The sequence below is a fragment of the Prionailurus bengalensis genome, chromosome B1, assembly GCF_016509475.1.
Source record: "Prionailurus bengalensis isolate Pbe53 chromosome B1, Fcat_Pben_1.1_paternal_pri, whole genome shotgun sequence".
NCBI classification, from domain to species: Eukaryota; Metazoa; Chordata; class Mammalia; order Carnivora; family Felidae; genus Prionailurus; species Prionailurus bengalensis.
This window is the reverse complement of record NC_057344.1, coordinates 31,700,165-31,711,288: the sequence shown is the minus strand read 5'-3', so window position 1 is coordinate 31,711,288 and position 11,124 is coordinate 31,700,165. Positions and strand designations below refer to the sequence as shown.

Below are 11,124 nucleotides of genomic sequence, written 5' to 3'. Positions count from 1 at the left end.
TTCGAGCCCTGCGTCGGGCTCTGTGCTGACCGCTCAGAGCCTGGAGCCTGTTTCAGATTCTGTGTCTCCCTCTCTCTCTGACCCTCCCCCGTTCATGCTTTGTCTCTGTCTCAAAAATAAATAAACGCTAAAAAAAAATTAAAAAAAAATAAATAAATGCAAAATAAACCTTGTGTCCATTTAGGCTTTTCACCTTGAATTCTACTTTGTATGCCAGATTTATCCCCCTGTTTTCTTTTTTGGCTTGTATTTCATTCATTCCTTCTTTGGGAACCACTGCCCCTACTGTGTACCAGATACCCCTTCTAGGTGCGGAGGGCATAGTGGGGAACAAACTAGACCAAATCTTTGCCCTTCTGAATTTACGTTCTAGTGCAGGGAAAAACGGAGTAAAAAAAAAAAAAAATCAGTATGAAAATACAGTCTAAGTGTGTTTGATCTTTTCTATTTAAAATGTCCTCCACATGCCCGGGCGGACAGGCAGCAGCAACATAAGGTGGGAACCTCTTAGAAACTTGGGGACCCGTCCTGAGCCCGCTGAATGTGCATTTGGGTTGCAGCAAGATGCCCAGGTGATTCGACATTCAGGTTTGAGAAGCACTGCGTAGACCCTACCGAGGGCTAGGGTTTTAGGGACATTAGGCAGCGAGGGGGTCAGGGAGGCCTCGCTGGGAACGAGTCCTTTGTGGCAGAGGACGTGAGCTCTGCAGACATCGGCAGGAAGAAGCTGCAGGGAATGCGAGGGCCCGCCGGCACGGCGAGCTGCCGAAGGAGCATCCGGTCACAGCCGAGGCACCCTCGAGGTCTTTACTCGGGCCCCTTGTTTTGGGTGTGTCCTCGGGCGCGAGTTCGGGCGCTGTAATTGGAGCGGGCTGCCCCCCCCCCCCCATCAGCCTGGCCCCGGGATTCACGAAGCACCCAGCTCTGTGCTTCCTCGGGGGCACTCGCGAGTGAAGAGGGATCTGCCCCTCCACCCAAAGCTCCCAGGGCTTTCCTTAGCGAATGCAGATTCTCCCCTGCCAGCAATCAGGCTTGTAGCAGAAGAAATCGCACCGCAACCCTTTGCACTTACTCCTTTCCCTTGGCTTCCTCACCCTCAACGTCCCTGCTTAAACTCCGCCTCTCACCCCAGCATCTCCCCCGTTTTCCCATGCCCTACCATCGAAACGCTTAGAAGAACAGACCAGGCAAGTGGATCTGAAACCGAGATCGGGGCTGATGGAGACAATCACCCGTGCTTCAACGTGTGCTCGGCTTTCCGAACAAGAGGACGGTGGAGCGCGGCCCGGATCTGGTCTGACCCGACCAGGCTCCGCCGCCCAGTCTGGGACCTTGGGCGAATTCCTTTACCTCTCCAAGCTTTAATTTCCTCCCCTGTGAAAGGAGATAATAACACCATCTTCCCCGGGTTGTTCCGCGGCCCAAGTGAGAGCATTCCTAGGAAAGCATTTTGTAAGTCATAAAGTGCTCAAACGCACGTGACCAACTACAGCCCCCCCCCCCCCCCCGGTTACAGCTCCAGGACTCCTGTCGCGCCCCCACCCCGGTTACTGCTCCAGGACTCCTGTCGCGCCCCCACTCCGCCCCGCCCCGCCCTCCGGTTTCTGCAGCCCCGGACTTGCCCTAGCGCACGGTTACTGCACACACTGCCCTGGATTCCGCGTCTGGGGCCACAGGTTTCCCGGGGGAGGACCGGCCGGATGCGGAGGAGAGGACTGATTGGCTGCGGAGGAGGTGGGCCGAGCGGTGACGCGCGGCGCCGGGAGACTGCGCCGCGGGGTGCGCGGGGTGCCGGGGCCGGGGCCGGGGCCGGGGCGGGGCGGGAAGGGCGCGGCGGCACCGAGGGCGGGGTGGGAGAAGGGGGGCCGGGCGGCAGGGGGAGGAGCAGGGGAGGAAAGGGAAGGGGCGGGGGGGGGGGGGAAGAGTAGGAGGGGGAGGAGGGAGGAGGGTGGGCAGGGGCCAGGGGTGGGGTGGGGAGGGGATGGGGGCGGAGGCCTGGTCTCAGCCGGCGTGGCTGCGTCCCTCTTCCCCTGGAAGACCGTGGCGCTGGAGAACCATTACTGGCCCATCAGGGGACTGGACGGGGCGGCGCGGGAGGGGGCCGTCCTGGGCCGTCTAGGGCCCTCGGGGCCAGGCGTACCGGCGCCCGCTCAGCCTTGGCTCTGGCACCGTCGCCGCGCCCGGGAGGTTTCCGGTCACAGCACGCTTCTGGGCTTTTCTCTGCTTCCCAGGCCGTTCTCCAGCCGCCGCCCTTCCCTCCCTTAGCTGCTGGAACCCGCGCCCGAGGGGAGGGACGTCGGGGTCGTGTCCCTGGTGCTTGCTGGAGGGGTGGGGGCACCCAGCGACCCACACGCCTACTGTGCGCTCTGTGCGGTGCGGGTGAGTGGGATGGAGAGTGGAATACAGGCAACCAGGAGGACCCGGAGAGAGGGGCGGCTATGGGGAGACGTTGAGGGGGCCTGAGCATGGAGGTGTGAGCTCCAGGGCGGAGGAGGCGTGGGCCCTGGGGGCGATCTAGCCTCTGGCGGTGGAGACGTGGGCGCCCCAGGCAGAGGGAGTGATGAGATGGAGGCAGGGACACTGGCTTGCTGGGGTCAAGGACTGGAGGAGTGGGAGGGCGCCCGGAGGTTCCAGGCTAGTCCACCCTGCGGAGTCCGCCTGGTGCAAGTCGACGCTCCCATGCCGGGCAACGTCCCTGGCCAAGGTACGACGCTCCCATGCCGGGCAACGTCACCTGGCCAAGGTAGCCTTTCTGAGCCGTGGGGTCTTCGTGAGTAGGCGGGACAATAGCTCACTGTTGTAAGGGTTTGTGATCTATGTGAATGGCACTGTTGTGGTTTTCCCAGCATCCCACTGCTTAACACACTTAGCCTTTTTCCCTTCTGGAAGGAGATGGAAGTTGATTTGTGGGGCTTCTCTGGATACTGGGAACACAGATAAGAGCCAAATAGAGTCGACAGAATGGCTAAGCGGCCTCGGAATAGGTGCCTGACCTAGGTGGCCATCTGTTTCTGGGATGCACAGCCCCCTGCAGCCTCCCTCTACGTTAAGGCCAGGGTCTCAACTTGTTTATTCTTTTTAGAAGATTCTGAAACATCACAACAGAGGGAACTTACTGATACCGACTGCATCAGCACGGACACACGCACAAAGACACGCATTGGAGGGCATTCTCTCTCTCATAGGTACACAGACCCGCCCAGGTTGTCCCCAGCCAGAATTCCTTGATTTGCAACTCGATGTTGGGTCTGGGGTTCTCGCTTGAATGGTGGAAACCTAACAGGGTCTGGGAGGTGGGACCCCAGAAATGCCCCAGTAGAGCCCTAGGCAAAACTTCTGGTTCCAGCTAGGTCCCTTGTCTGTGATGCAGCACAGAGCAGAGATACGTGCTCCGAGCCACACAGCCTGTGGTTTGGACTGTGTGGGATCTTGGCCCTGATGAGTCACTGAAACGTTGAGAGTACCCTGGTAAATCATTTCCATGACTCAGTTTTTCCACCTATAAATTAGGAGTAAGGATACTGGACGTATTGCTTCCCTTAAGGGAGGTGCAGTCTTAAATAGCGCCTCCCACGCTAAGGCAGTTGTCGGATGGGACTCCCATCTTTATGGGATGCGGTGGGTGCCGCCTTCCAGTGAGATCAGTGCCCTGGCATGGCTGAGGCAACACGGAGGAGAGCCGGGAGAAGCCTGGCAGGGAGGGTGGTACCTCCCCGAAGAGAAGGGAGGAGGAAGGCTGGAGAGGTGTGGCCGATTTGGGGGGGAGAGGCATTGTGACACTGGGGTTCCCCAGTGCCCTCTTCCCTGGGGCAGAGTAAGGCTGTGTGAGTGCCCGGATGCTGGCCAGGACAGGTGACGCTTCTCTTTGCAATACCCGTGGACCCTGATTTAGGAAGTAGCTTGACTGATGGCACGGTGTGGGGCCGAGCCATGTTCTGGGCACGTAGGTGTATGCCTTCCTTCCTGAGTGCAGCGGTCAGCCAAACCCTCCTGAGCCTGGCCCCTGCCTCCTTTCCTTCTCCAGGTGGGCCCTGCTTTGACGAAAGGCTCAATCTTTCTGTGGTTGTGGTTGTTTATTTATGTATTTTGCGAGGGGGGGATGGGCAGAGAGAGAAAGATAATCCCCAGTAGACTCCGCACGGTCAGCGCGGAGCCCGATGCAGGGCTTGAACTCACAAACCATGAGGCCACAACTTGAGCCCAAATCAAGAGTCAGACGCTCAATGACTGAGCCACCCAGGCGCCCCGAAAGGCTCGTTCTGGGAGGTCTTCCATAGCGTTTTACAAAATGCCAGGCTGGGCGGGTTTTGCTGATGTCAGCTTTTCACTGCCGCTGAAGCCTCCCGGTGAACCCTAGAGACCCCTCTTCGTTCTGGCCTGGCTGTTGTCTTCCTGCCCTTTGTCCTCTCAGCGCGATGCTGCCCCGCTCCTCAGCAAAGCTCATTTATATGTTTTCACCCCCTGCTATCCGCACCTAGAATGTTCTCCCCGCTCTCCGCCAGTCCTCCTGCAGGCCTCGTGTGCGCCTCACCATTTTCAGTGCCTCCCCGACAGCTGCAGCCTTGTTCAGAGCGTTCAGAGCCCCTCCACACACGTCTGTGTGCTCAGGAGTGGCCTGCCCTTGTTTTATGTCAAGGAATTTTAATTTTTCCTCCCCGGTGGAGATGCCACCAGATACGTCTTGGCCGTCCTACGGCACCCAGAGCGAGCCGAATGTGTCTTGGGCTCTCACTAGTCACTTGCGGGTGCCACCGGTAGATTGCACATCTGTCCTCCCCTTCTGCGTCTTTCCAGGATAACAACTTCCTATCCCCCAAAACCTAGTGACTTCAAGCCGGCCGTTTGTGTGTGAACGGGCCATCTGCGTGGGGCTCAGAGGGGGGCAGTTTTGCCGCCTGGGGTCGCTTGTGAGGTGGCGGTCAGATGGGAGCCTATCGGGGAGGGTCTGCGGTGGCCTCACTCGCGTGGCTCGGTGGGTGCCGGCTCTCAGCTGGAGCCCCTCGGTTCTCCACGGAGCCCTCCACGTTTCCGTGGGCCAGGCCGGCTCTTAGCCGCACGGCTCCTTGGTTCTGAGTGGCCTTTCTCGCCAAGGCCCAGGAGGCACTTCTGCAGTCTGCGGACTAAAAAAGTCACGGGGCCTCTGGAGGGTCATGGGCACCATCTTTTGATAAGAGTGGCAAAAGTCACACCGCAAAAAAGGCACGCAGGATGCGAGGGATTGTTGTGGCTGTTTCACTAGCCCATCCAGAGAGGTAGGTCTTTTATTTATTTATTTTTAAATGTTTTTATTTTTAGAGAGAGAGAGAGAGAGAAAGAGGGAGAGCAGGGGAGGGGCAGAGAGAGAGAGGGAGAGAGAGAAAATCCCAACAGGCTCTGGGCTGTCAGCGCAGAGCCTGATGCAGGGCTCGAACCCACGGCCTATGAGATCATGACCTGAGCCGAAATCAAGAGCTGGTGACTGAGCCATCCAGGCGTCCCCAAGGGAGGCATGTCTTTTGGGAATGTCATTGCGCCATAGCCCGAGAGGGCCCACTGCCCTTTATGTGACACCCCCCCCCCCATACTCCCACCCTCTTAGCTCCCCAGACCCGCCTCCCCTCCAGCACCACGGCCTGGGGACCAGGTGGACCGGATGCGAAGCCTGAGCCAGAGGTTTGTGATTCTGCCAGGATTCTGTGGGGGAGCGCACAGGGGTGGAGAGAGGGAGGCCCCCCAGGAGATGAGGGGAAGAAGAGAGAGCCCAGAGGGGCCACTGACACCCACCTGGAGAGGGTCAGTGCCGACCGACGTGGTCCAGAAAAAAAGTTAGCGACCGTGGGGTGCCATCCTTTGGTCTCTGTGTCAGACTAGTGCTTTCTTTCTGGCGAGTTTACCTTCCGGCTTTCCATCCACTAGGGGCACAGGTGCAACAGATATCGTCGTAGATGTTAAAAAATTTCACTCTAATAGAAAACCCAGAAGGGCTGTGTGTTTACATGGTGACTTGAGACTTTTCAGGTAGAAGAAAACCCACGGTCTCTCATCCCGATACTTCCCTGAGGATCAGAAAGTGAAACTGGTAGGTGCCGCTGGGTGATTCCAAGCCCCCTCTGCTAGTGGAAAGGGTGCTTCCGGGCGAGGGCAGCCCCTCAGCGTCACTGCAGGGTCCCCAGCACGTTTAGTCCTTCGCTGCTTCTGCGGCCTTCTGGGCCTGAGCCCCTCCGGCCTCAGCCCTCATGTGGGAAGGGGCCAGACCCCTCTAGGGGGCCAGACTCAGCTCAGCTATCCCTGGAGGCAGATCTGGAGCAGCCCAGGAAGCTGCGATGGCACAGAGGGCTGGGGACTTTGCTTTCCTTGGCACAGTGCCCTCAGTTTCGGTGACTGAGAGGCACGTGAACTCCAGAGGATGAAGCGGTTGAAAACATTTGTGCGAAACATGTCCACCTCGGCCAGAAGGAACCCGCGCTCCTAGGGCAAACGGCTGGAGCGAGGAGAGGACACAAGGAGCCTACAATACTCTGTTGTTATGAAGATGTGCTCAAAGATCGATGGGGACATTTCTAAAGACATAGAGGCTAGCTTAAGGGGGCTCCCACCCCCAGCCCGCCTCCCCAGGCCAGAATGAACTGTCCTACAGAAGAGTGAACTAACAACTCCGAGTAGACGTGGAGGGCTTGGTTTCTAGACCTGGGTTTGAATCTTTCCTCTAACTAGTTAGGTGACCTTGGATATGGTCATTCATCTTAAAAAAAAAAAAAAAAAAAAAGTCAATGGGGCGCCCGGGTGGCTCAGTCGGTTGAGTGTCCGACTTCAGCTCAGGTCATGATCTCACGGTTCGTGGGTTCAGGCCCCGTGTCGGGCTCTTTGCTGACAGCTCGGAGCCTGGAGCCTGCTTTGGATTCTACTCCCCGCCTCCCCCACCTCTCTGCCCCTGCCCTGCTCATGCTCTGTCTCTCTCTCTTTCTCTCTCTCTCAAAAATAAAATAAAAACACAAAAAAAATTTTTTAAGTGTCAAAGACCTACAGAAAAGTTGCAAGTAAAACAAAAAAAATTCCTTTTTTCCCCCTGCTGAGCCCTCAAGAGTAAGTTGCTGGCCTGATGCTACATCGTGCCCCAGTGCCTTAGCATGTATTTCCCACCCATAAGAACCTTCTACTTGTGTAGGACGCAGCCATCAAAATCAGGACGTGGACATTAATACCGCCATACCTGGAGAGCTATCAATCGTTCCAATAACGTTCTTTATAGCAAAGGATCTCACCGAGGGTCACACGTTGCATTTGGCTCGACGTGAACTTGTTCTTCAGCCTTGACCTGCATAACCCTGCTTCACGCTGCTGTGCATTACATGTCAGTTGTCTTGTGGACTGTCCTCAGTTTGGGCTTGTCTAAGGTTTCCTCTTGATTGGATTCGGGCTATGAGTCTTTGGCAGGAACATCTGCGTCGTGTTCACTTAGGCCTGTCGGGCTGTTCCCCGATTTCACTTGGAACCATTACTGGGATGATTGCTCTTGCCATTTGATGAAGCCGATGTCTGCCAAGCTCTCTCCACTGTAAAGTCACTTTTTTCCATTGCAATGATTGCACGTTTTGTGGGGAGGTCCTTTGAAACCTGTTCTCCAGGCACCTTTAGTTCACTTGTCTATTTACTTACAGGGGTGCGGCATCACGGATCCCTGTGCTGTTCCGTGGGTTGCCATCCATGTTTGTCGTGTTTTCTTTTGACACTCAAATTGTCCTCCGTCAGGCCTCTTGGAGCTGGCTGCTGCGTCCTTTTGGAACGTCCCCATCAATCTTTGAGCACTTTCCTGCACGAAGAGTACGCGAATATTCTAGGTGGTTTGTATCTTCTCTCGGCCATTTGTCCCCGTAGCTGCTGGTTCTTTTGAGCAGAGAATGAATTCAGAAACCGAGATTTGGGGGGTAGGTATGCTTGTTACGGGTGGGGCGTTGTGGCCCCCAGGCCCTCTCAGTGGACAGAGCTAAGGATATACATCAAGATATGTTCATTCGTCTACATCTATACATATACATCATCTATTTCTGTGTCTGCCTGTAGTGTTGCAAACAGTGACCTCAAACCAAGACCCCAGTGGCGATCTAGACCCACAGGATCTGTCCTAGTGCCCTCCCTTTAGTTTTTTGACTTTTTTGTCCAACAGAGGGACATCTGGCTTGCATGGTCTGTAATATGAGTACTTAACCTCCGCTTCTGGTAACCGATCTCCCACCACCACTGGATCCCTTCTCCGTAGGGAAGCCGTCCTCACCTGGCTTGGGCTCCAGCACCCCACAGCCCCTTCCGCACCCTGCTCCGGATCTCATACCCCATGCTGTCCCCCACAACTTCTGCATGGGCTCCCTCCTCGATCTGCTCTGGTTCTGATATCTCGCGCTGGGGCACCCTGTTCAGGGCCTAATACCCCACACCCAGTCACCCCCTGACCCAAGAAGCCCTTGTACCCTCCTGCAGACAGGCTTTGCATCTGCAAAGCTCTGGCACTCCAGTCTAGACCCCTTGCCACCCTCTGTGTGGACACCTACCTTTCTAGGCCTCAGCCGGTGGTGTTCGGACTGAGTTCTTCAGGAAGGAAAGGGAAGAGACAGAGCCACGTGTTAAATCTTAGGCCTCGGATTGCTCATCAGTAAAATGAGCATAATAATGGTTCCCATGGAATGTGGGTGGGGGAGAGAGAACCACATGAGATCACATACGTGAGGTGCTTCCTCGGCCCGATGCCTGGCACAGGGTGGATGCTCACTGTCAATGCCATCATTCTTACCGCACGTTAACGTTCCCGATTTTACTGTATCACTTGGTGGGCCCGTGGTAGAGACCTACCGGAGAGAAGGCAGGAGGAGTGGGTGCAGACGGCACGTGTGCCAAGAGAGGACCCATGCCTCTCTTTTTTTTGTTTTTAATTAGGCTTCGTGCCCAGTGCAGAGCCCATCACGGGGCTTGAACTCACAACCCCGAGATCAAAACCTGAGTTGACCATTGTTGCACTATCTGCTAACTAACTTCAGTGTAAATTTTTTAAACATGCTTGTTTATTTCTGAGACAGAGAGAGACAGAGCATGAGTGGAGGAGGGGCAGACAGAGAAGGAGACACAGAATCCAAAGCAGGCTCCAGGCTCTGAGCTAATAGCACAGAGCCCGACGCGGGGCTCCACCTCAAAGACCGTGAGATCGTGACCTGAGCCGAGGTCGGACACTCAACCGACTGAGCCACCCAGGCACCCCAACTTGGATGTAAGTTAAAAAAAAAATAAATTAAAAAAAAAACAAAAAACACCCGAGTTGAGATCAAGAGTTGGACCCTTAACTGACTAAATCAACCAGGCGCCCTGCCCTCCCCACCCCCCTTTGCCTCTTTCTTAATAGAATAAAGACACTCATTATATCAACTAACTTAAAATACAGGAGTAGAGGGAAAAAAACTGGGAGGAAACTGGGAGGAAATTTTAATATGTTAAGTGATTATCTTTTTTGGTGGGATTCCGTGACTTAACATTGGCGTGTGCGTTGGTCAAAACACATTCAATAAATATTATTCAAACTTAGAAAAACCATTCAGAAGGATCCTGGTTAACTTCAGCATAATTTATTGAAAAGTGCTCTCAGCCCGAGTGGTTGGTTGTGGGGTTTTTTTTGTTTTTGTTTTTGTTTTTCTTCTGCCTGGTAGGTTCTAGAGATTCAGATCCCGGTGCTTCCATTTCCCAGCTAGATGACCATGGGTAAGTTAGTTAACTTCTCTTTGCCTTTGCTTTTTTTGTTTTGCAGAGCAAGGAATCTTACAGTGCCTAATTCAGGGGTATTTATCAGTTAAATGAGATATTGCTTACAGAGCACCTGCCACGGAGTAAGCCCACAAATATGTTAGCTATTGATGTTGTTATTATTTCATGGGAAGGAATGCGGTGAGTGGTTCCCCAGAGGAGAGAATTCCTTCTGTGAGTAGTCTCAGCTATGCCTCCCCTTGAGTTCGTGGCTTGTGACTAACCCAGAGACTTCAGGCAGCTGGGCCTCCCGTGGGGCAACAAATGGTGGCAAGGGTGACAAACCCAGTCTGGGGAAATGTTTGCTTCACTTCCTGGAAGGGATCCAAAGAGATCAGTTCCTTAACAGACTCAGCAGCCTGGTGGTAAGACATCGTGAGTGCCACCTACAGGACAATGATGTAGCTCCGTCTGAGTTGGTGTCCAGTGTGGTGGGAATCACTCATTCATTCATTCATTCATTCATTTGGCTGTTAGTTCCATATATATATATATATTTTTTTTGAAGTAGGCTGTTTTTTTTGTTTTGTTTTGTTTTGTTTTGTTTTGTTTTTGAAGCAGGCTTCACACCCAGCACTGAGCCCAAGATGAGGCTTGAATTCACAACCCTGAGATCAAGACCGGAGCTGAGACCCAAGAGTCAGATGCTTAACCGACGGAGCCACCCGGATGCCCCATCACATATGTTAATTAAATGCTTGCTATGCGTCAGGCTCTGTTATAGGCAATGGGATACCACCATTAAAACGCAGCTGACTGGAAGACATTGTACTAAGTGACATAAGCCAGTCACAAAAGGACAAATACCGCGTGATTCATTTGAGACACCCTAGAGTAGCCACTTTCAGAGACAGAAAGCAGAATGGTGGTTGCCAGAGGCTGAGGGATGGGGGGAGCAGTGGAGGGTTAGTGTTTACTGTGGACCGAGTTTCAATTTGGAATGACGAAGAAAACTCTGAAGATGGACGGTGGGGATGGCCGCACGACAAAGAGACGGCGTGCTTAGTGCCGCTGAACGGGACAGGTAAAAATGGTGACAATGCAAGCCTTATGTTGTATATATTTTACCACGGTTTTTTCAAATGTGACAAAATAACAACAACACCTGTAGATAGTGGAATAAAGCACAGAAATCAAGTTCACGACAGCATTTGCCCAACAGGTTTAGCTTTCACAAGTTGTTTTCTTTTAAAACGTTTTGAACACGGGGCTCCTGGGGTGGCTCAGTTGGTTGAGCGTCTGACTCTCGGTTTTGGCTTAGGTTGGGGCCTCACAGTTTGTGGGATCGAGCCCTGCATCAGGCTCTGTGCTGACAGTGAAGGGTCTGCTTAGGATATTCTCTCTCTCTCTCTCTCTCTCTCT

The 11,124-nt window shown here is 54.1% G+C and overlaps 2 long non-coding RNA genes across 2 annotated transcripts; one reads left to right on the top strand and one right to left on the bottom strand.

Moving 5' to 3' along the window:
- Positions 1-429: 429 nt before the first annotated feature.
- Positions 430-1,609, bottom strand: LOC122472021. The gene is made up of 2 exons (XR_006294332.1): positions 1,351-1,609; positions 430-872 (listed from the first exon to the last, which is right to left on the bottom strand). It is a non-coding gene; the product is annotated as an uncharacterized LOC122472021 (long non-coding RNA).
- A 5,357-nt stretch (positions 1,610-6,966) lies between these two features.
- On the top strand, positions 6,967-10,520 carry LOC122472014. Its single transcript, XR_006294328.1, has 3 exons — positions 6,967-7,820; positions 9,669-9,720; positions 10,321-10,520. It is a non-coding gene; the product is annotated as an uncharacterized LOC122472014 (long non-coding RNA).
- Positions 10,521-11,124: the final 604 nt, after the last annotated feature.